This window comes from Ambystoma mexicanum, unplaced genomic scaffold (assembly GCF_040938575.1).
Source record: "Ambystoma mexicanum isolate Mex_15411 unplaced genomic scaffold, UKY_AmexF1_1 Mex_scaf11, whole genome shotgun sequence".
NCBI classification, from domain to species: domain Eukaryota; kingdom Metazoa; phylum Chordata; class Amphibia; order Caudata; family Ambystomatidae; genus Ambystoma; species Ambystoma mexicanum.
The window spans coordinates 1,239,286-1,261,945 of record NW_027182336.1 but is presented as its reverse complement, the minus strand read 5'-3'; the positions used below and the strand labels follow the sequence as shown (position 1 = coordinate 1,261,945).

General features: G+C 49.5%; 1 protein-coding gene and 1 long non-coding RNA gene across 2 annotated transcripts in view; one reads left to right on the top strand and one right to left on the bottom strand.

Annotated features, from left to right (window-relative positions):
- LOC138553513 (extracellular calcium-sensing receptor-like) overlaps positions 1–22,660 on the bottom strand; it is a 421,273-nt gene that overhangs the window by 262,535 nt on the left and 136,078 nt on the right. The window lies entirely within an intron of this gene.
- LOC138553517 (uncharacterized) lies at positions 1,957–21,498 on the top strand. The gene is made up of 4 exons (XR_011297171.1): positions 1,957–2,587; positions 2,902–3,015; positions 3,162–3,409; positions 21,347–21,498. It is a non-coding gene; the product is annotated as an uncharacterized lncRNA (long non-coding RNA).

The following is a 22,660-nucleotide window of genomic DNA, read 5'->3' as shown; positions in this document are numbered from 1 at the left end:
CCATTACCCAACGAGTACATATTTAGGCCAGAAGTTCCATTAGATGAGCCTGAGGGGAAAGTGGTCCCAATAGAACTTGAGGCAGTAATAGTAAGGGACGACAGGATAACATTACATGTGACAGATGATACAGGACGATCCTGGAGGACAGGGATTGCAGTGGGGAAGGGTACAGGTTGACTGACATGACCGAATAAGAGCTGTTTCAGAGCGATCAATCAGATCGCAAGGTTGTGTTTGACATCAGCATCATGTATTGGGTGAGAATACACTACAGGGAAGTACCACAGAGAATGGTGATGTTGCAGAAAGCACAACCACCATTTCTAGAGGAAGATTTGGTAGGGGTATCCAGTGTCTTATGGACCACAAGTCCCTATGACGTGGGGCTACTGAAGGGGATAGCGGCAGTGAAGATAAAGCTCAAGCCTGGAGCAATCTTACCAAGAGCAAAACAATATCCCTTGTCGAGAGAGGCAGATGAGGGAATTTATGAGATGATTGCAGCCTTAGTGAAACAGGGCATTCGAGTACCATAAGAATCACAGTGTAATACCACAGTGTACCCTGTGAAAAAGGCAACAGGGGCTTGTGCTGTTTTATACAAGATTTGCACCATTTGAACCAGATTGTAGACACAGAATGTCTTTTAGTTCATAATCCTGTGACAATTCTATGTAGCATTCCCACAGAAGCTACCCACTTCACGGTAATAGTTTTGAAGAATGTGTTCTTCTCTACACCACTTCACCCAGAGTCACAGGACTTGACATCATTTCTATATAAATTAACAAGGGGGGTCCTGGGAGTCCCTCTGCCAGACATTAGTCCTGGTTATGAGAGACTTACCCAGAGTCTTTAGCTCACTATCTTTCACAGAGAAGACATATCCCAAACATATCAGTCTTTGTCCTGCCCTGGGGCAGTCCAGCACCAAAATGCTAGGCAATTCTCCTCTGAACAAGAGTACCAAAAGCAACCCCAGACACGTGTTTCGGTCTGGTTGGACCAGCATCCGTGTATATGGCCCATTTAATATACACTGATCCATGCCCACCACATCTACTTTTCTTTTGCTTTTCTTCTTCTTTGACTGGAGAGCTCCATTTTGCTCTGTTGCACTGCAGGGAGCCTGTGACCTCATGGCTGCATCTCTTGACATATGCCGGGGCCCCCTCCCTTTTCCCTGAGGTTGCCATGACACCAGATATCTTGTTGTTGGGTTTTACCACAACCCCAGTATCCTTTGCATTTGCTCTGCACCAAATTCCTGGGGCAACTATCCCTGCAGGTTCCTTCAGGTTGTTATTTTTATGTGTCTACAGACCTACACCTATTATTGGTGCCACGTCCGCACGTACTTTTCACATCCCTGAAAATCTTCCCATTTTACTCGTGCCTAGAAATTATTGATTAGCTGAAACTTTGCACATTTGTTGCACTTCAGCCAACTTGTGACTTGATGGCTGTACCCCTTGATACATGCCGGGTTTTCCCCTTCCCCTCCCCACACCCCACTCTCCCTTCTCCCCTCACCTGCCCCTTCCCGAGTTTACCATGTCACCTGATATTTTGCTGTTGGGGTGTACTACAAGACCCAGCATCCTTTGCATCTGCTCCGTACCCATCCCCTTTGGTACCTATCCCTACAGGTCCCTGCAGGTTGATGCTTCTGTGTGTCTACGGGCCTGCACCTATTACTGGTGTTATGTCCGCACAAACTTTTCACATCTTTATACATTTTCCCATTTAACTCGTGCCTGGGAAATACTTATCAGCCGAGACTTCGCTGCGGCCTGGTTCCTCTGCACAAATTGTCCTACAGACTCCGATTCTGCAGCGGTTGCCATAGTAACTCAGGCACACACGGCATTGGTAACTACCATGTGCCTCATCCCACGTCTGATGTCAAGGTTTGGGTCCTGCTTGCCCAACCCTCTACAGATGTTGTAGGTTAGCCTCTGGAGTTTTTCCTCCCCCCTGCTTTTCTAAGAGGGTCCGTTATTAAATAACAAATCTGGATGAAAATGATCCATACTCTTGGATCATCTAGCCTTCCCTTCACCCCCCCTGCCAAACCGCAATTGGTATGGTCTGCTTGGGACCAAGGAAGGTAGTCCATACTTGGACCGTGCCTCTGCCTGAGTACGCTTCGTACTCCCCCGCGGACGACAGCTGCTTCACGCACCCGCCTTAGACTCAACGGTACCCCAAGTCTCCGGCTAAATTCCGGACACTTTTTCAAATATGCTGCAGGTGTTTCAAAGCTGTACTCTCGTCTTCTGGTGCACGTTTCATGCTACAAGATCTCCTTTTGGTTTATGATCCACAGGATCCTCATGACAGACACTGCCAAGCCTGACAGCTGGCTTTTCAGTTGCAGCCTGCACTAAATCTAATACACCGCGATTCTATAACACATTTTCATCCTTCGTTTTGGATTTTTTTTCCTTTCGGTGCAAATGGACGGACACCCATTTCCTGATTTTTGAGGACTGAGCAACAACACTTGCCCCCCACATCACGTACAGGACGGGTCAAGCCGACCAGTATTTCGTACTAATAAGGATGCCACGACAACATCCAGGTAGGCTCCCAATTGCCCTGATAGCAATGCATGTTTCACCTTCATTTAGGCACTCAGGTGCTCCACTAGTTATGCATGCCTCATCTGTGAATCTACTACTAGTATCTTTGTTCAAGGCCCACTGTGGCAACAACTAGATTAGAAGCTTGCACTACTTCATTTCATTCTTCATGTAGGCACCAATCCGTGCACCCTACCATCCATCACCCATTTGTTATCCACACCTATAACTTGGTCACCCTAACCCACGTGTGGATGTTTCTATCACATCCATTACCACTTACACTGGTCATTACCCATTTATTTCACTTCAGGTCCCTGTTTTTCCTGGAATACAGAGGTGGACACCGGGGTTCAATCCCAGGTCTGAGTACCACACATACACATAAGAAGTCACACGCCTTGCTTACTCCTGCTTAACCAACAGAGTAAGTATTTTGTGGACCCCTTTCTGAGTATTTTTGATACTCTAGCAATCCCCCTGGAGGAGGGTTTCTAACAACACTGTGCCGGTATTCTCTTCCCAATACTGATACACACATGTATCTTCTTTTTCTGCCTCCCTCTCTAACAGCGACAGAAGCTCTTTTTTTCGCCCTGAGGAAGGCTACATACAGATGCTATTAATCAGTGCCATAGCCAAACGTGTTTTTCAGTGCCCTACAGTCCAATGGAGGACCAGGTCTTCTAAGTATCCTCCACAGAAGCAGTCGCTACTTTTTCCAAAAGATTTACAATCGTCACACGTTGGCAAATGACAAATTTAAAGACCTGTCCAAATACTAAGCAGGTCCTCAGTCTTGAATAAATGACTACAGCCAGGTAGGATTAATACATAACAATATCCTGACTCTTTGGTTTCACAGCAGGAATTGTTCCATTTTCGAAAATTAGTTAATCTTGTTAGATGATTGCTATGATTACTTTGATTCAACTGTTTTCTTTCACCTGTGATTTGTTAGTTCCAAGAATTTAGTCTTGTAAATATACATGTATATTTTGTCTGTATATACCTTCAACAAAATTTGTTGTATGATTTTGAACAATGCCATATGTTTTTGGTTGTGTTTAGAGGTTTCCTTTTCTTAAATTCCAGTATATGAAAACTTTAACTACAAACACAGAGTGTACTCTCACTTTTTTGTTTTTCTTAGTGACCTTTTGGGTACAGATACAAGCCCTTCTCCTCAAGTAACCATTTTTTGTAAACCAATGACAATGAAATGAATATTGTTCTTCATGTGGATTTTTCTTCGTTTATTAATTAGTACTACATACCCCATTTATCCACATTAGCCTTAGGGGTACCCCTATCGTTTGTATTTCTTCCCAGGACCCTAGGCCTCCAACTTTCGTGGGGCAATTTGTACGAGTATGTCAGACGGTACCAGAGAGAAGACAACCTCCTAGTTTATTTTTTCATGCCTTTCTGATTTATTTGGCCCAAATGTATCCATGACTTTGCCAAGGAAGTCCCTCTGTCATGGGACTCCACAGGAATGGGGACTTCTCAAATTCGCCGCTTGATATTATTGGCCACCCGGACTTGTAATGTCCCGGTGGTACTTGGATAACAGGCGGCGGATTTTGTGTTACGAGGACAGCGGCAACCCGCCAGTAGCACTGGCGGGTTACGGCCATCCTCGTAATGAGGCCAAATGCTCATTGACTTGTGGTGAGAAGAGAAGTTGTTCCCAGCGAAGCAGAGTGAAATGATGCATGTGTTGCCCACCAAAAATGTACACTGCAGGCACTCTCTCAGGCCAGGTGATCAGACCAGTAGCAACAATATGGAACACACAGCACTCCATAGCCTTTCCCATTACCTTGCAAAGTTATACTGAGCTCTGTGATCAGAAAAGGGTCCAAGGCCTGAGAGGACCCGGTTTAGCCAACCAAGAAGCTCCATTTGTATGGTGATATAAAATGTTGCACGGACCAATGGTGTTCCTGCAACGCTGCAACAACTTTTGGGGTAGTATCAGGCGGGGCCACCTGACATGGTGAATCAATAAGATAGATTAATATATGGGACCTCTGCAGGTGATTAGTACAATGGGGATACCTCATAGGTTTTTTGGGTGGGCCTGGGTTTTGTGACGTCATTAGGACATCAAACCTTGTGACACAGATGCAGAAAATTAGATTGCTGGAGAATTTCGTTTTCCTGTATGATCCCTGTCTATTGGAGAAATAAAGACAGTAAACTTTGCCCTATGGCTGAGTCTTCTGTTTTTGCATTGGGGAGTCTTGATGGGCCTAAGTTACCCTGCTGATTTTTGACATTTTCATTACGAACCCACGATTCCTCTGGCATACTTCAATGTGCTGCCAGTGTACAATTTTGATTCAATGTACCCTATGAATGTATGTATATATGTTATGTATTATGCATGTACAGTAAGGTTCAATGTTATTTTTAGCAATATGCTATGAAAACCGGCGTGTATTTTTTCTTCAGTGCATTAATTTTATCTGTAAGAAACAACGAGAGGATATCTCATCTAGTCAGATGTCTTACTTACTATTTGCTATTATAGGTATAGAATTAGACCTTTGAGAGCCAAACAATCACATATTATCAATCAATCAATTCACTTTTATTTGGAACATTCTCATATTTCCATAAAAGAAAAAAAGCATACACAACAATTCTTACACATAATACTTAAGATTGCCTTAAGTTAAAAGAACAAGTTACTTCTTACCTTCTAACGTTATTTCGATGGGATGTTCCTCCGACGTATTCCTTATCTTAGATATCTCCTTCCAGCTCTGCTGGCCTTGGAAAAATTTTCTCTAGAGGGCGCTGCGCATCGACGTCCGCCGAGTCGATGTCCCTCGATAGCCGCCGTATCGACGTCGACGTCATCCTGCTTATAAAGGCCGCGCGCAGCGTCCGTTGCTCAGTTCCGTTTTGTAGCCCACAGTATTACTGTCTGGACTAGACTAATCACCCTGAAGGAGCGTAAGCTGTAACAAGAAGGGAAGTAGAACTGCGGGGATGGATGGGAGGGTCGATAAGGAATACGTCGGAGGAACATCCCATCGAAAGAACGTTACAAGGTAAGAAGTAACTTGTTCTTCGAAGGGATTGTGTCCTCCGACGTATTCCTTATCTTAGATAGGCTCCCATAGCAGTATTCTATTATTGGAGGTGGGAGTACTGACTTCATGCTGCCTTCTATTGATGAATAGAGTGCAAAACTGCCCTTCCAAACCTAGTCTCTTGACTGGAGGAGGAATCCAAGTTGTAAAATCGTGTAAAGGTATGGACGGACGACCATGTGGCGGCCGCACAAATGTCTTTAACCGGCACACCTCTTTTGAGGGCCGATGAAGCTGCAATACCTCTGGTCGAATGAGCCCTCAGGTTTTGAGGGGGCTCTTTTCCTGCCAGTTTATAACATTCCAAAATGGCTAAAAAAATCCATCTGGAAATGGTCTGCTTAGTTATCGGTAACCCCAGCTTGTGACCTGTGTAGCCTACAAACAGCTAGTCTGCTTGTCTTATCCTGGCCAGTCTACTGATGTAAAAACTTAAAGCCCTTCTAGGGTCCAGCCTGTGTAACCTCTCTTCCTCTTTCCCCGGATGAGGAGGAGGATAGAAAGATGGCAGGGTAATCTTCTGAGTGATATGGAATTCAGAAACCACCTTTGGGAGGAAATTAGGCTTCACTTGCAGGACAACTTTGTCTTTGTGAAAGATTGTATGAGGGGGTTTACAAGAAAGAGCTTGTAACTCGCTCACCCTTCTAGCAGATGTAAGTGCTATTAATAAAACAGTTCTAAGGGTAAGAAATCTTAACGAACAAGAATGGAGTGGTTCGAAAGGTGTGCCCATCAGGAAAGTTAAGACTAAGTTTAAATCCCATAGGGGAACCTGGAATGGTCTTGGGGGATAAACGTTGGTTAACCCCTTTAGAAACTGTATTACCAAGGGTAACTTGAAATAGGATGGTTCTTCTGCAGTGCGCTTAAAGATGGATAGCGCTGCGAGATAGCCCTTAATGGTGCCAACTTGAAGGCCTGAATTCGCCAAATAGATTAGGAAGGACAAAACCATTGGTGTACCGCATGAAAAAGGGTCGATATTCTTTTCTCTACACCAGCTGCAAAATCTGTTCCAACGGCAGCGGTATAAAGACTTTGTTGCTGGCCTCCTTGCCGAAAGCAACACCTCCATAACATCATCAGGGAGGTCCCAATCCTTGTACCTCAGCCTTTCAGAAGCCAAGCGTGAAGGTTGAGGGTTTTGATGTCTGGATGGAGAACCTGACCTCCCTTCTGTGAGAGTAGGTTCTCTCTGAGTGGAAGTCGAATTTTAGGGCAGATGGACAAGTCTAGAAGGTCCGGGTACCACGTTCTCCTGGCCCAATCCGGGGCAATTAGGATCATGGTTTTCCGGAATCTTCTCAACCTCCTGATCATTTGAGGAATGACAGGGACCGGTGGGAACACGTACAGAAGTGGAAACTCCCAGTCCACTATGAATGCGTCTCCCAGAGCTCCTCTCGGGGGAAATTCCCTTGAGCAGAACAGGTCGCACTTCCTGTTGACACTGGTGGCGAACAGATCCACCTGATGGGTTCCCCAAAGGGCGAAGATCTCTTGAAGGACTTCCTGAGCTAGTTCCCATTCGTGGGAGACTGTGCTCTGCCTACTCAGAGCGTCCGCTGTCAAGTTCTTCTCTCCGGCTAGGTGAACTGCCGATAGAGAGATTCCTTCTTGGATTGCCCAAAACCAGAGCTGCATCGCCTCTCTGCACAGAGGTAGTGATCCTACGCCTCCTTTTTTGTTGAGGTAATGCATGGCCACTGTGTTGTCCGTCATTATCAGGACATTCTTTCCTTGTACAGATGGCAGAAAAGCCTTCAGCGCAAGTCTGATGGCCCTCAGCTCTAACAGGTTGATGTGTAGTCTCGACTCCGATGGAGACCAACGACCGCTGATGGTCAAGTCTTTGGCGTGGGCTCCCCACCCCATGAGTGAGGCATCCGTGACTACTGTTATCTCCGGCCAAGGTTGCCAAAACTGCTCTCCTTTCAGAATGTTCTCCTGACAGGCCCACCACTGAAGGTCTCGAGCCACCCTGTCGGGAACCTGAAGAAGATCTGTCATTCTTCCTGAGAATTGTGACCACTGAGTCCTCAGTGCCCACTGGAGGGATCTCATTCTCAGGCGAGCCTCTGGCACTAGGAAAATGCAGGATGCCATGAGGCCTAGCAACCTCAAAAAGTCGAAGGCTGGGAGACGTTGGGCATTTTGGAACTTGGTAACCATCTGTAGAATATCTTGAGCCCTCACCTCTGGTGGCAAGGCTTTTCCCAGGGAAGTGTCCAGGATCGATCCGATGAACTGCAGTCTCTGTGATGGTATCATTTGTGACTTCTTTAAATTGAGGGAGAAGCCCAGTCTGTGAAGGGAGTGGCAAACGTGATTTAGCTGGATCTGAGCTTGTTCCGAAGATACAGCCCTGATCAACCAATCGTCCAGGTAGGGGTAGACGTGAATCCCTTCCCTCCTTAGACTTGTCGCCACTACCGACATTAACTTGGTGAAGACCCCCGGGCGGAGGTCAGCCCAAATGGCAGTACCCGAAATTGATAATGAGAGTTGCCAATTGCGAACCTCAGGTATTTCCTGTGTTTGAGATGGATAGGCACATGGAAATAAGCGTCCTGGAGGTCCAGAGATACCAACCAGTCCTGGAATTGAAGGGCCTGAAGGATCTGAGAAAGAGTTACCATCTTGAATTTGTCTTTCCTGAGGAATTTGTTCAATTCTCGCAAGTCCAAGATGGGCCTCAGTCCTCCGTCTTTCTTTGGAATGAGAAAGTAAGGGGAGTACCAGCCCTTGTTCCTCTCCGCTACAGGTACCGGCTCTATGGCAACTTTCTCTAGCAGGTCTAAAATTTCCTGCAAGAGGAGCTTTCTGAGAGCTGATCCCCGGTGGATGACTCTGAGGTATGCGTAGGAGAGGCAGGCAGTAACCTTGGCCAACTGTTTCCAATGCCCAAGCATCTGACGTGATAGCCTGCCATTCCGCCAGATGTTGAGTTAACCTGCCTCCTACAGGTGTCCTGTGAGGGAAGTCCTCAGAGTGGTTTTGGGGTGGCTGATGCAGATGCCGATGGTAAAGAGGCACCTGCTGTTGCTGCGGCTTTTGAATATCTACCCCGTCCACCTCGGGTAGTTCTTCTTTGTCCCCTTTGAGCCGGTCGTCCTCTACCTCTTCCGAATGCGGAGTAGAAGCGAAAGGACTTGCCCCTCGCAGAGGTTCCTGTGGGACGAAAAGGTGTCTGACGGATTGCAGCGCCTAGGGATTTTGCTGCTGCTTTTGATGTCTGCAGTTTTTCTAAACTGTCATCCGCCTTTTTCCCAAACAAAGAAGAGCCATCGAATGGCATGTTCAAGAGCCTGGCTTGCACATCTGGGGCAAAACCAGACTTTCTCAACCAAGCGAATCTCCTGGTTGTTGTACTTGCCGCCATTGCTCTGCTGATACTGTCAGCCGAATCAATGCCCGTTTGGAGGGATTCGCACATAGCGTCTTTACCGTCCTGTATGATATTTAGGAACGCCTCCCTTTCTTCTCCCTCCGGTATGCAGTCAGCCGCTGTACAAGCACACTCCCAAAGTGTATGGCTGAATCTAGCAAGGGTGCAAGTAGCATTAACAGATTTTAATGCCATGCTACATGCCGAAAAGACTTTCTTTGCCATAGCATCATATTTCTTATCGTCCCTGTCCTGTGGGACGGTAGGGTAAGCAGTCTTGACATCAGTAGAAGATGCTGCCTGTACCACCAGACTTTCTGGGGATGGGTGTTTTGACAAAAACTCCGGGTCTGCAGAAGATACCCTGTATTTTGTAGACAGCTTTTTATTTACTGCCGGGACGACATCTGGGGTCTCCCAGTTCGTCATAATCTTCCTCTGAAGAGCTTTATGAAAGGGCACTACAGGATCTTCCTGTGGACCTTTGTCAAGAATATCCGTGAGGTCATCTTGTTGGAAAGCCTGTGAGGGTGTTGACCACCCCATAAATTCTGTGATCCTGGCCATTAAGGCTCTATAGGGGGTTTCAGCATGCTCCCCCGGGTCTGGCCTAGCAAACTCCACCTCAGGGGAAGTGTCTAACCCACTTGCCTCCTGTAATGAATCATGAAGATCCTTTAACATGCGTTCTTCTGAGGATAGCTCCTCTCTAACTGGGGTTGCAGGTCCCTGCAACTCAAATGTGTCTTCCTGTTCAGAAAGTTCTCCCTCTTCCAAAATTGAGAACATAGTTCTCAATTGTTCTGAACTCATAAAGGGTGTAAAACCCATCTCCAAGGCAGAGGGTGCCAAACTTGTCATAATCGGCCTCGAAAACGTCGATGTCGTCAACACCGACGTCGAAGGCTTCGGGCGTGGCGTCGAAAACAAAGGCGGAGGCCTCGAGGTCCTTGATAGAATTGGGATTCTGCTCGAGGAAGTCGACAATCTCAACGCCATCGTCATCGAGGACCTGGGGATAGTCACTGGGTGCGTTGTAACCGTGACTTTCCTTGGCGTCGACGCCGGTGTCGAAGATGGCGTCGAGTCGACAGACCCGTGTGTCGAAGGTCACTTCGACAACGGCATCGAAGACACCGACGTTGGCGTCGACGGAACCTTCGTCGACGGCGTCGACGGAACCTTCGAAGAAGGTTTCGAGGTCATAGCTTTACTCGAGGGTTCGTGACGCGCTCGAGAAGGAACAAGTTACTTACCTGTAACTGTTGTTCTCCAGCATGGGTCTGGCATGGATTCACATGCTCATGAATATTCCCCGTCGTCAGGCTCGGTAAAGAAAAAACCAGTATCAGTTTTGTTTCTGATCTGTCTTTCGTAGTAGTAACCAATCACTGGTCTCTGCGTCATACTGACCACAGCCAATGACTGCCCTCTACCTAAGCACCGCCTCTGGCAGCCATCTTCAGATTTGGAAGCACGTGAAGTGGCAGTATGACCAAGTGAAGAGCCGCAGAGGGGTAGGCGGGAGGGTTTGCATGTGAATCCATGCCAGACCCATGCTGGAGAACAACAGTTACAGGTAAGTAACTTGTTCCTTCTCCAGCATGGGGTCTGGCATGGATTCACATGCTCATGAATAAAGAATACATAGCAGTACACACATGCACAACCACGAGAGGTGGCAAAGGCTCAACATTAAGCATTACATCAAACTCAACATTAAGCATCTTACCTCCTCACCAGGCTCAACTCAGGCGAACAGGGTGCGCAGCACTGCTTGGCCGACCCTGGACTCCTCCCTGGAATCACGATCGACGCAGTAGAATTTCGTGAAGGTGTGCGCCGACCTCCACGTAGCAGCCCTACATATGTCCAGCAGGGGCACACCAGAAAGGAACGCCGTGGTAGCTGCGATCGCTCTGGTGGAATGGGCTCTAGGACGGCCAGGCAGCGGTCGGTTTGCCAACCGATGACAGTACATGATACAGCCGGAGAGCCATCTGGAAATGGAAGCCTTCGAGAGAGCCTTCCCCTGATTGACAGGTCCAAAGTTCACAAAGAGTTGTGACGTCTTCCGAAAACACTTCGTGCAGTCCACGTAGAACTTCAGCGCTCTAGCCACATCCAGCGAGTGCAAAGTCCTCTCAGCCGGCGACGAAGGCGACGGGAAGAACACAGGCAACACCAAGGGTTCGTTGTGCTGGAAGTCCGACGGTACCTTGGGCATGAAGGAGGGGTGCGTCCTGAGCACTACCCTCGTGTCGTGAAAAGTCAAGTACAGGGCCTTGCAGGAAAGGGCCTGGATCTCTCCCACCCGTCGTGCGGAGGTGATGGCCACAAGAAACGCTGTTTTCCACGACAGAAACTTCAACGGGGCCGAGTGCAGAGGCTCGAACGGAGGTCCCATGAGCTTGGTCAGCACCACGTTGAGCTCCCACGCCGGGGCCGGAGCCTTCACCAGCGGGAACGATCTGAACAGTCCCTTCATGAACTCTTTCACCAGACGATGAGACCACAAGGACGTCCGCCCCGTGGTTCTGGTGTATCGGGAGATCGCAGCAAGATGAATCTTGATGGACGCGTGTGCCAGTCCAGCTTTGGCCAGCGTCAGCAGGTACGGCAGTACCTGGGGAGCCGTAATCCGTAGAGGGTTAATCTTCTGTGCGTGGCACCAGACAGAGAACCTCTTCCATTTGTGTCCGTAGCATTTAAGAGTCGAGGACGCCCTGGCCTTTGCAAGAACCTCTCTGCAGTCGGCCGGTATGTCGTATCCTCCAAACTCTAGCGCTGCAGGAGCCAGGCCTGCAAGTTCAGCGATTTCGGGTCGTGGTGGAGGATGGCGCCTCCTTCCCTGGAGAGTAGATCCGCGTCCACCGGCAGCTTGATTGGCGGGGACGTTGACAAGTCCAGAAGGTCCGGGAACCATATCTGCCTCGGCCACGCAGGTTCGACGAGGATCATCCTGCACCGTGACCTCTTGAGCTGGTTGACGAGCCGGATTAGCAGTGGCAAAGGAGGGAACGCGTAGAGGAACAGGCCCTCCCAGGAGAACGAGAAAGCATCGCCCATGCTCCTCGTCTGGGGAAACCTGCTGGCGAACCTCCGGCACTTGGAGTTCGTCGCCGTTGCGAACAGGTCGATCTGGGGTGTGCCCCACCGTCGGAAGAGGCGATCCACTAGATCCTGCCGTAGTTCCCACTCGTGGCACGAGCGCAGCTCCCTGCTGAGTGAGTCGGCAATGGTGTTTTTTATCCCTGCCAGATGAAACGGCACCAGAAACATCCTTTGGGCGACGGCCCAATGCCACAGGTCCTGCGCCTCCTTGGACAGTGCAGGGGACCTGGTTCCGCCCTGTTTCCTGATGTAAAACATGGTGGTGGTGTTGTCGGTGAAGATCCTCACCACCTTGCCCTTGAGGGACGGAAGGAAGGACCTGAGGGCCCAGAACACTGCACGGAGCTCCAGGACGTTGATATGGAGGGACTTCTCCGTCGGGAGCCAAAGGCCTCTCGCGTGCAGATTTTCGGTGTGCGCTCCCCACCCTTCCAGGGAGGCATCCGTGGTCACTGTCTCCTGGTGGACTGGGGTCTGGAAGTCCATACCCGCCGTCAGATGCGCGCAGGTGCCCCACCACCGGACCGCTCGGCGGAAACTCTCGTCGAGTGTGATCCTCTCCTCGAAGCCGCCCGTCGTTTGGATCCAGCGCGCGTCCAGGAACTCCTGCAACGGGCGCATCCGGAGCCTGCACATGGGAATGAGGTAGATGCAAGAAGACATCATTCCGAGGAGGGACTTGATGGACCTCACCTTGGCCGCGTCGGAAACCAACATCCGCTGTACCTTGCCCAGGATGGACCTGGTCCTTTCCTCCAACGGGGAGGCCAGAAGGGACACTGTGTCGAGCTTCGCTCCCAGAAACAGTGCGTTTTGCGCGGGTACCAGGTGGGACTCGGCGTAGTTCACGGAGAATCCCAGGTCCGTGAGAAGTTGGACGGTCCTTGCCGTGTGCTCCACGGCGAGCTCCCTCGTCTTGGCTCGGATGAGCCAGTCGTCCAGGTAGGGGTAGACGTGGATCCCCTCGCGGCGCAGCTGCGCCGCCACCGGTGCAAGGCACTTGGTGAATACCCTGGGTGCCCACCGTAGTCCGAAGGGGAGGGCTTTGAACTGGTAGTGACCCCCTTGGACCACAAACCTGAGGAATTTTCGGTGCCCCTTTAGGATGGGAATATGGAAGTAGGCATCCTCCAAATCCAACGACGACAGGAAGTCTCCTTCCTCCAGCTGACCCAGGACGTGCTGGAGGGTGACCATCCGGAACTTCTGCGCCTTGATGAATTTGTTCAGACGTCGCAGGTCTAGGATGGGGCGCCATCCTCCCGTCTTCTTCTTCACAAGGAAGTATCTCGAGTAAACTCCGGAGCCCCGAAGCCTCTTTGGGACGAGTTTGATGGCGCCCTTCCTGAGCATCGCCCTTACCTCCAGGAGAAGCTGAGGGACGAGAAGCTCTTTCCTGGCCACGGGGGGGACACGCGGGCACCTTCTTTGAAACTCGAGCGCGTGGCCCCGGGCTAAGGCATCCAGCACCCAACGGTCGGTGGAGATGGACTCCCACACGCTGACGAAGCTCACCAGCCGGCCTCCCACCGGGGTGCATCGGTGGGGGCCCGACCCCACGGCCGGTTCAATCCTGTTTCGACGAGGCTTTGCCGCCTTGACCTCCTTGGCGACGACGGCGGGGTCCGCCAGACTTGCCTCGTCCTCTGTAGGCCTCCTGAGACGACGAGCGGGCCGCTTGACGGTAGGTGGAGAAACCGCCGCCGGAACCTTTGGAGGCGCCCTTGCCTCCGCTGCTCCGAAAGGGCGTCCGTCGTTGCTGCAGAACCCCAAGGGCCCGGGCCGTCTCAGTGTCCGCTTTAATGGCCTGAAGGGAATCGTCCACTGTTTTCCCAAACAGGTTGTTCCCATCGAACGGCATGTCGAGGACTCTGGTCTGTACGTCTTGACGGAAGTCTGTAGCCTTGAGCCATCCACGCCGCCTAAGGCCCACGCCGTTGCCCAACTGGCGAAACCCAGTGTCGGAGATGTCCGTCGCAATAGTGATGGCGTGGTCCGACGCCACCTCACCTTCCTGTAGGATCTCCAGGGCATCCGCCCTCTTGTCGTCCGGTAGGAAGTCCAGCAGGGGAGCCAGTTTGTACCATAGCTCCCTGTCGTAGCGGGCCACGATAGCCAGGGCGTTGGCCGCTTTAATCGTCGTCGCTGCAGACGAGATGACCCTGCGTCCCATAGCGTCCAATTTCTTTCCCTCGCCGTCCGGTGGGGAAGTCGATGTGGAGGCCGCACCCCCCCCGCTTTCTTCCTGGCCGCCGCGGAGACGACAGAGTCTGGGGTAGGCTGCGCCCGGAGGCACAGGGGGGCCGCGTCCGGGACCCGGTATTTCTTCTCGTACTGGTCTCTTCTAGCTGGCGTAGTGGAAGGGTTCTTGAGGAGGGCGAGGCCCTCATCCCAAATGTCGTCCAGTAGAGGCACCGCGAGGACCGTCTTCCTCTTGGCCTCGCGCCGTTGATAAAGGAATCCTTCCTTTTTCTTCTCCTTGGGGCAGAGTTGGAAAAGCTCGGATGCCCTGGCGATCATGGAGTGGAACGATCCAATCTCGTCGGGCGGAGAAGCCCTGGTGGGAGGTGACGACGGTTGATCCTCGTCGTATACCTCGTCGTCCGTACCCGTCGCTGCCGTGTCAGTCCCCGTATCATCCCCTCGGGTGGACGGGGAGGAGGGCTGGACGGTGCGCGACGGCTGAAAAGGAGGTGGAGGGTAAATCCTTCTTTTCTTGGCCGGGGGAACACCAGAAGGTCCCGGTTCAGGATCCCCCGACGGGAGAGGTTCCTCCGTCGGCAACGGTAGTCTTGTCCTTATCTCTGAGCATAAGGACTGTATAGCCAACAAAATGGCCGCCGAGTTGTCTTGCGGCGCTGGCAGAGGGGAATCCGACGGGCGATAAGGGGCCCCGTCGGCACCCTCGACGATGTCATCGTCGTCACCTGCGTCGGGATCCATCCCGACGGGCCGGTCTTCTTCCACGCCAAGGCCGTGGCTTAAGACCTCGATTAGCTCTTACTCCGAGGTTGAAGCCGAATTTACGACGACGCCCTGGCCTCCCTTTTTCTTCCCCGCCGGGGATTTCACGGGGGTCCTATCGATGGGCACAAAAGAGGACTCCCTCCTAGGTGGCAGGGAGACTCTGAGCCCCGAGGTCGCCACCACTGGTGTAGCCTCCACAGGCTGCGCCAGGGTCGCCGCGACAGTATCGATAGAGGGCTTGGCCGGATGGATTAAGGCCTTCACCACCTTAGGTGCGCTCACCGCCTTATCCTTGAGGGGGGGGACACTGCCTCGCTCCCCCTCCGATGGGGCCTTCGAGCTCGACCGGGGCCTCTCCAGGAGCTTTGCCGGGTGCTCGCCCTTCCTCTTACCCGACCCAGAGCGTTGGCTCGTGGCTGAAGGTGCCGGGGAGGGTGTGCCCTGCCTGGCGCCCGTAGAGCCCGACAGTTCGGCGCTCCCGGTGCCAGCGGACTCGCGGTGCTTGGCCTTGTGTTGGACCCCCGCCGCCGGGGCGTCCTCAAAGGTCTTAGAAGACCGCTCGGATTTCTTCCTCTTCTTCTCGCCTGACGGGCTCTTCCCTTCCAGCCAGTTGGCGAGACGTTGATGGTGGTCCTTCATGGTCCGCTCTGACATATTGCCGCAAAACGCACAGTCCTTCTCCACGTGCGTCTTGTCCTCATGTAAGCAGTAGAGACAAAAGGAGTGTTCGTCCTCCTTAAAGACGTTCTGCAGCTGGCATCCAGGGCAGACCCTGAACAGCTTTCCGGGCGTCGAGCTTCCCTTCTCCTGGGCCATGTCCAGGCCTGAGAAGCTTCTGGAGTCCTCCAAAAGCATAGCTCGACGAAATCTTCACCCTTGAGGGGCGCAGACGAATCCGACACGGGTCCCCGTTGATCGGATGGAGAGTCGGTGGAGCTTGAGGCTCTTTTGACCAAAAAAACGAAGTTTTTGAGAAAAAACGTGAAAAAATAGCACTAACGCTCGAGAGCAATAGCACGAGGATCCCAACACATGAACATGCGGTAAAAATCTGAAGATGGCTGCCAGAGGCGGTGCTTAGGTAGAGGGCAGTCATTGGCTGTGGTCAGTATGACGCAGAGACCAGTGATTGGTTACTACTACGAAAGACAGATCAGAAACGAAACTGATACTGGTTTTTTCTTTACCGAGGATTCCCAGCCTGACGACGGGGAATATTCATGAGCATGTGAATCCATGCCAGACCCCATGCTGGAGAAGCTTCCTTCGCCGGGTACTGCGACTCGCGGCGTTTTTGACCTTTGGGTCTTTCGACCAGAGCATCGCTCTCGGCAGTCTTCGATGGGGTCGAGGCCGCTTTCTCGAAGACGCTCACCATATTTTTGCGGAATTCCTCCCATTCAGCCCGGGAACTATGTTTCGTGGGGCAAGGGATTCTCTTAGGAGAAACAGAGGAAGAAGAGGACGGAGAAGGGGATCTTCGACGTCTCCTCTTCGAGTGCTTCGATCTCGAGGAGTGATGGGACCCACTCTGAGACCTGGAGCGCGAATGGTGACGAGGAGACGAATGTCTCGACTTCGTCGAGGAAGAAGAATCTTTTGAAGTCTTACCTTTCTCCAGCTTCCCCCTACGCTCCTTCAGGGCCTTAGCTGTCATGGACATACAGTCCTTGCACTCCGAACAATGGTGTTCAGCTCCCAAACACCACAGACAAACTCTGTGAGGGTCAGTCAGCGACATCTTTTTCCCACAATCTCTGCATTTTTTGAAGCCGGACCGAGGGGTCGTCGGTTCCGACGAGGAAGCCATCGAGTACGGATCGAATATCTCGAGGTAAATAGGTATAAATCTACGAAACTGAGCAACGGTATTCCGAGGCACTGAGTAAGCGCGGAAAAACGGAACTGAGCAACGGACGCTGCGCGCGGCCTTTATAGGCAGAATGACGTCGATACGGCGGCTGTTGAGGGACATCGACTCGGCGGACGTCGACGCGCAGCACCCTCTAGAGAAATTTTTTCCGAGGCCAGCAGAGCTGGAAGGAGATATCTAAGATAAGGAATACGTCGGAGGACACAATCCCTTCGAAATGTACATACACTCGGGAAATTCATGATTTTAGGATCAGTACAGCTTGTGCAAATTATCTATCTTAATTTCAGTAACAATTAATTCTAATCATTGTGTCTAAAATACCAGGCTGAATGTACAGAATAAATGTCAGCAATCACCAGAGATTAAATGTCTGTGTTTTTTAGACATTTCAGGGCTTCATAAATGGTTCTTATATCCGTACTTCTTAAATTCGGAAGTAACCATCTATTCTGTGCTCGAGTGTAAGCAGGTCACAGTAATATAAGGTGCACTTCTGATTCTATTGCAGTCACACAAAAAGGGCAATTAGCAATAGGGCACATCTTCCACTTACAAGTTAATTAGGGGATGGAAAATCCATTCGGTCCTTTGAGAGACAAACCCTGAAATATTAATGGACCTACTAGTCACTATGTCATTCCTGTCAATTCACATTTTCAATGACTTCAGATTTAGTTAAATTTACTTTATAACTTTCTGCAAGTCTGTACAATTTTAAATGCCCAATGGTACTGGAACAGATTGCTCCAGGTGAGCGAGTATATATGAGTTCATTATTTGCGTAAAGAGATATTTTATTTTCTATTGCTCCCATGGCAATACCTTTTAGCAGACTAGTTTCTCAGACTGGTGATTTGCTGGTAAATATATATAAGAAGGGGGATAAAGGACATCCCTGGCATACCTCAAATTATACATAAAAAAGAAGTGAGACCACTCGATTTGTATGCACTATGGCCAAATTTATATAGAATAAGCGAATGGACCAGATTTATGAGGACAAGTGAATGTAGTTCCTCAAGTAGGAAGTCGCAATGCACTCTATCAAAAGCCTTTACAACATCTAACAACAATAGTTCATGGCCTACCCCTTCATTGCCTGCTATGAAGTCAAGGAATAGGTGTACGTTGTTGGTCAAGATCTGGTCTCAGATAAATCTGATTTGGTCCTAGTAGACTAGGCACAGCAAGGTCCTTTCTAGTCTCAATACCTTACATTTTGCTAAAATCATGGCATCTGTATTTAGTGAAGAGGTTGACCTGTATTAACTGTGCACTGTGGAATGCTCACCATCTTTTGGTAATAAAGCTATTGGAGCATTATAAAAGAAGGGTGTAGCTGTGCCTATCGAGCCTAAATAACAATTTGTATTTACATTTGTATTTGTATTTATTTGTTTATATAGCGCTTTACACCAAAGCGCTGCACAATTGAACAACTTGGTACATAAAACATAAAACAGTATAACGGTAGAAGCAAATTATAGTTATGAATCAATAAACAAACCAGTAAGAAGAGCAATTAAACCGAAGGGAATGAGGGGAATAGAGCAGTGGGAATGTGAGGGAGAAGGAGAGGTGGGGAGGAGAAGGAGGAGAGAGGGGAAGGGTGAGGGTGGGGTGGTTAGGGGGTGGAGGGAAGAAATCAAGGGAAGCAGAAAGAAGGCTGGGGGAGCAAGAAGGAGAGGGAGTTTCAAGGCGGGGGGTGGAGGAGAGATTTAAGGGAGGTGCGAAATGAGGAGAAAGTAGGAATAGAACGGATTGAGAGGGGTAGGAGTTCCAGTGCAGGGGAGCTAGGAGCTGAAAGGAGCGGAAACGGGAGTGGGCACAAGGGGACAGAGGTACAGTGAGAAGGAAGCGGTCGGCTGAATGAAGGGAGCGGGAAGGAGTGTAGAAAGAGAGGAGGGAGGAGAGGTGGGGGGAGCAAGCCCATAGAGAGATTTGAAGATAAGGCAGAGAAAGTGAAATTTAAGTTGAGAGTGAAATGGAAGCCAGCCAAGGGAGGAGAGGGAAGCCGAGATGGAGTCACGGGAGGAAAGGAGACAGAGGGTGCGGATAGAAGAGTGGTAGATAGACTTGTAGTAACTTAGTGGCTAGTACCTTCCTGAATGTCCCATAAAAGTCTATAGGGAGGTTATCGGACCATCGGCTTTTCCTTTGGGAGAACATCTAAAAAGGAATTGTGAACGTCATCTTCCCGGTTTGGCTTGCCCCTGTGCAAGGTGTTAAACAATTGGCTAAACTGTGTAATAATGCCCCAGTAATCAGTCACCAAAGTGCCATAGCCTCTTTATGCCTCAGATAATATTTTTTATTGATTCACCAGTAGGGTAAACTCATTATTCTACCCCTTTGTCAAATGAGGATTCTTTCATTGTCGAGAATTAACTTAATATTTTGTATTCTCTCTTTAAATCACATTTTTCTCTACTAAGTTGTCTCAAAATCTTAGAGGAGCCTGTATCTTTATCTTTTTGCCAAAGGGAAGTGATTTTGGTAGTTAATGCCACTTCGATTGCTCCAACGTACTTCAATTTTAAAGACCAGGTAGACATACACCACCCTCTTAGGTAGGTTTTAAGGTAGTCTCAACAAATAGCTGTAGAGATTTCAGTGCTGCAATTTAGTATCCAAAATTTTACAATATATTATGTGGGTCTGCATACTGCAGCATTGCCAAATTGAAATATAATTTCGAAGATGACTTTGGAGCGATGCAGGGCTTAATAACCATAGCAAGTGGAGCATTGTCTGAAATAACCTTTGTGAGAATAACACGCTGAATCACATTTAAAGACCTTTTAGGATGCACTGTGGAATGCTCACCATCTTCTAATCCATAGATCTAATCTAGAATATGTGATGTGGAGTGATTAATTTTATTTCTGCAAGCTGGTTCCTCCACCAAGACAATTTTTTTTCTCAAATCTAAGAGTGTATTGGCTGCTTGCGTCAAGTTGAGCTGTAACGGGGGTTGTCTCTTTATAGCTGGATTACATTTCAGCGGCATCCCTTTTGGGCAAGCTTTTCAATTCACATGGTTTCCCATCAGCTTCATTCTCTTGGTTCTTGCGTTCCCTGTTCAAGTCCACATGACTAGAAATAGGTTGCTGCGTCCTGAGTCGTAAATGCGCTGAATTCAGGGTAGCGCCCATTTGCATCCTGCATTCCTTTTGGGCATACTTTTAAATTCACATGGGTACCCAGCTGCTTCATTCTCTTGGTTCAGCAATCACAGGCACAAGCCTGCCTCCCCAACCCACTACCCACCCTTACTGGGGTTTACTGGCTGTCCTAGTCACCTTGCTACCTGTGTCCCGAGCCTTAAATGTGCCGAATTTGGGCTAGAAGTGCGCATTTGCATCCTCCATCCCTTTTGGGCAGGCTGTTAAATGTGCATGGCTTCCCATCTGCTTCATTCTCTTGGTTCTCACATTCCCTGTGCAATTTCAGGCACAGGGCTGCCACCCCCCACCCACTGTGCACCCTTACTGGGGCGTATTGGCTGCCCTGGTCACCACGTGACCAGAAATAGATTGCCGTTTTCCGAGCCCATTTGCATTCTGCATCCCCTTTGGGGAAGCTTTCAAATTTGCATGGTTTCCCATCTGATTCATGCTCTTGGTTCTCACATTTCCAGTGCAATAGCAGGCACAGACCTGCCTTCCCCAACCCACTGCCCACCTTTACCTGGGCTGGTTGGGTGTTCTAGACACCACATGGCCAGAAATAGCTTGCTGTGTCCCGAGCCTTAAATCAGCCGAGTACAGGCTAGAAGCGCCCATTTGTATCCTGCTTCACCTTTGAGTAATTTTTAAATTTGCATGGTTTCCCATCTGCTTCATTCTCTTGGTGCTTCTGTTTCCCGTTCAATCGCAGGCACAAGCCTGCCTCCTTCCACCCACTCCCCACCCTTACTGGGGCTCATTGGCTCTCCTAGTCACCACGTGACTAGAAATGGCTTGCTGTGTCCAAGCCTTAAATGCACTGAGTTCGGGCTAAAGCATCCTACATCCCTTTTGGGTAAGCTTTTACATTTGCATGGTTTCACATCTGCTTCATTCTATTGATTCTCGCATTCCCCATGCAATCGCATGCACAGGCCTGCCACCCCCTACCCAATGCTCGTCCACCCCCCAACCCACTGCTGGGTGTCCTAGACACCACATGACCAGAAATAGCGTGTGTCCTGAGCTAGAGGCACTCATTTGCATCCTGCATCTCTTTTGGGTATGCCTTTAAATTTGGATAGTTTCCTATCTGATTCGTTGTCTTGGTTCTCACTTTCCCCGTGCAATCGCAGGCACAGGCACAGAACTGCCACCCCCTACCCAAGACCCACCCTTTCTGGGGCTGATTGGCTGTCCTAGTCACCACGTGACCAGAAACTCTGACCTTCTGTGGACCTCCCAGGGCAGCCTTGCCCAGGCAGCCGGCTTAGGGCCTAAGGCAAACAACCAGGTAAGGTGGTACGGGTGGGGAGTACAGCCATTACTGTGCTCTGGTAAAACACTGCCACTCCTGCATTACCCCCAACCCACTCATAACATTGTGTTGATCTGCAATGTGCTTTTTAGTTTGCCTTGGTATTACCAATGTATTGCACTTAGAAGAATTGTGAAGGTTTCCCATGTGTTGCAATTAGAAGAATAATGAAGGTTGCCAATGTATTGCACTTAGAAGAATCATGAAGGTTACTAATGTGTTGCACTTAGACGAATCATGCAAGTTGCCAATGTGTTGTACTTAGAAGAATCATGTAAGTTGCCAATGTGTTGCACTTGGAGGAATTGCGGGATGGCCTATGTATTTCACTTAGGATAATTCCTATGTGTAGTCAGTGAATTGCAATTAGAACTGTGAGGGTTGGCAAAAGTATTGCACTCAGAGGAATTTGAGGGTAGCCAATGTATTGCAATTATAAGAATTGTGAAGATTGCCAATGTACTGGACTTAGAAGAATTGTGGAGGGTAGCCTATGCATTACGTTTGGGAGAATTACCAGAATTGACCAATGCATTGCACTTGGAGGAATTGTGAGTTTCAGCATATGTATAACAACTTGGAAGTATTGTGAAGGTAACCAAGGTATTGCACTTAGAAGAGCAGCCAATGTACTAACCACCCCTTGCCATATGACCCAGCCAAACAACACACAAAACACACATCCAGCATAACATACATTTGCAAACAACAGACCCTCCCTGACACTGGACTTTACCCCTCTAGATACCACAAGCCAGTGTACACAATCAAAACACACTTAGAAAACGCACTCACACAGGACACCACGTTCTCCTGGTTCCGTAAGCATCAACGGAAGAGCCCAACTTCAATCCCATCCCTCTTCCCTAACCAACCCACACCACCCCCTTTCTTACAGAGCCACGTGAGCGCCTGGAGACTATCCAATGGTAACGGTGCGTGGTATAAGACAACTTAACACAGCATCATATTGAAATCCCCTTCAACGAAGAGGAGAGGTAAGACACATATTTTGAGAATGGATCAGGAAAGAATGTGGCACAGTGCCCTAACAATGCTTAAGCATTAACTAAATATTTGATGAGAATACAAAGCTTCATGCAGAAGAATGTATCCCCCTTCTGGATCTACA